The sequence below is a fragment of the Hipposideros armiger genome, unplaced genomic scaffold (assembly GCF_001890085.2).
Source record: "Hipposideros armiger isolate ML-2016 unplaced genomic scaffold, ASM189008v1 scaffold_214, whole genome shotgun sequence".
Classification (NCBI taxonomy): Eukaryota; Metazoa; Chordata; class Mammalia; order Chiroptera; family Hipposideridae; genus Hipposideros; species Hipposideros armiger.
In genome coordinates this window covers 1,400,529-1,402,528 of record NW_017731564.1, presented here as the reverse complement: position 1 = coordinate 1,402,528, position 2,000 = coordinate 1,400,529, and positions in this window count along the sequence as shown.

The window sequence follows — 2,000 nt, the reverse complement described above, 5'->3', positions numbered from 1 at the left end:
GCTATTACCTTTGATCCAGTTACTCAAGTGGGGAAATCTGAGAGCCTTTCTTGATTCCTCCATAATCTTCAACCTCCATTCATTGAATTAACAAGCTCTCTCTTCCACCTCTGAAACTATGTGTGATGCTTAGTTTTATGGGTCAATTTGGCCAAGGTATAGAGTCTAGTTAGTCAATCAAACACGAATATAGACACTACGGTGAAGGTACTTTTAGCTGTGCTTAACATCTACAATCAATCAGTTGACTTTAAGTAAAAGAAATTATCCTCAAGCATCTGGGTGGGCCTTACCTAATCAGTTGAAAGACCTTAAGAGCAAAACTGAGGTTTCCCTAAAGAAGAAATTCTGCTTCAAGATGGCAGCATCAACTTCAGCCTGCCTGCCTACCCTATGACTTTTGAACATACCAGCCCACACAATTACGTAAGCCATCTTCTTATTTCTTGAATTCAACCTCTGTTTTATACATCCTACTGGGTTCGTTTCTCTGGGGAACCCTGACTAATACACAATGTCTCTACTCCACCCACTGCTCTCCATCTCCACTGCCTCCCCCTCACTATCTCTGGACTCCTGAATAGTCTCAACTGGCCTGTTACCTGTGGTTTTGCCCACTGCAATCCATTCACCACACTGTGACCACTGCATACTTGATAAAGATGAAAATCTGGGGCCGGCTGAGTGGCGCAATGGTTAAGAACTGGCTTGGGATGCCAGAGGGCCCCGGTTCAGATCCCACATATGAGGGCCAGTGACACTGCCCTCCACAGCTAAGATGCTGAAAANTGCCAGCCACTCACTGTAGCTTATGGCAGCCCACTGCAGCTTCACCGCAGCCTACGCCTTCGACGGCAACTCAAGGCAGCCCAGCTCCAGGTCGAGTTGTTGTTCACCATCTTAGCTGTAGAGGGCGCAGCATCACTGTCCTGCATGTGGGATCCAAACCGGGGTCCTGCTGCTCAGAGCTGGCTCTCCCAAGCCAAAACTCTTACCCAACGCACCACTCGGCCAGCCCTTGTTTTTTTTTTTTTTAAGCTGAGCCATCCTGCCACCTGTTGGCAACTCAGCGGCAGCTCAGTTTCGGCCATGCATTGAACCACTGTTGCTCAAAGCTCACACTCTTGAGCAAGCTCTTAACCAACTGAGCCACTCACTCGGCTGGCCCATCATTTTCACATTTTAATGAGATCAAGTTCCATATATATCCACTTAAATGCATATTCTCACTCAGCCTGTGGGGTACTTTATTGTGATATGAACTTTATTATTTGAATATGAACTTCATTATACATGTTAAATCAAACTAAATTGCAATGTTCAAATGCTCAATATCTTTTATGTTTTCTGTCAAGGACTAAAAGATATGTATTAGTCTCCCACCACTCACATATTACCTCCTGGGAATGTGGGAAACCTGACAATATAAAGAATGAATTAGGGTTTTGTTTTTTCAGGAAAAAAACATGTTAAACCTATATTGGAAAAAGTCCTCATGGAAATAAAGCAATCACACTGAATAACAGTATTTTTTTTTGTAAGAGCTCTACTCAAAATAGAAATAGAAAAATGAGGAATTCACAGACTAAGAAAAAATAATGTACAATTTATAGTATTGTTTTTTAACTTACTTTTTCAAAGAATGAAAGAGCTCTCAGTTTGTAAGGATCTCAGTTATATCTGCAACTAACATTTACAAACACAGTAAAAGTAATTCAGAAATATTTTAGTATTTTAAATAAATAGTAGAAAAAATAAGTACTATGGTTTGTAAACCATCATTAAAGAGTATCTTAAGGGCCAGCCGAGTGGCGCGTTGGTTAAGAGTTGGCTTGGGACGCCAGCTCTGAGCAGCAGGGCCCCAGTTCAGATCCCATATGAGGGCCAGTGACGCTGCACCCTCTACAGCTAAGATGGTGAACAACAGCTCGACCTGGAGCTGGGCTGCAGTGGGCTGGCGTGAGCTACCATGAGCGGTCGTCCAATGGCCAGCGACCGAT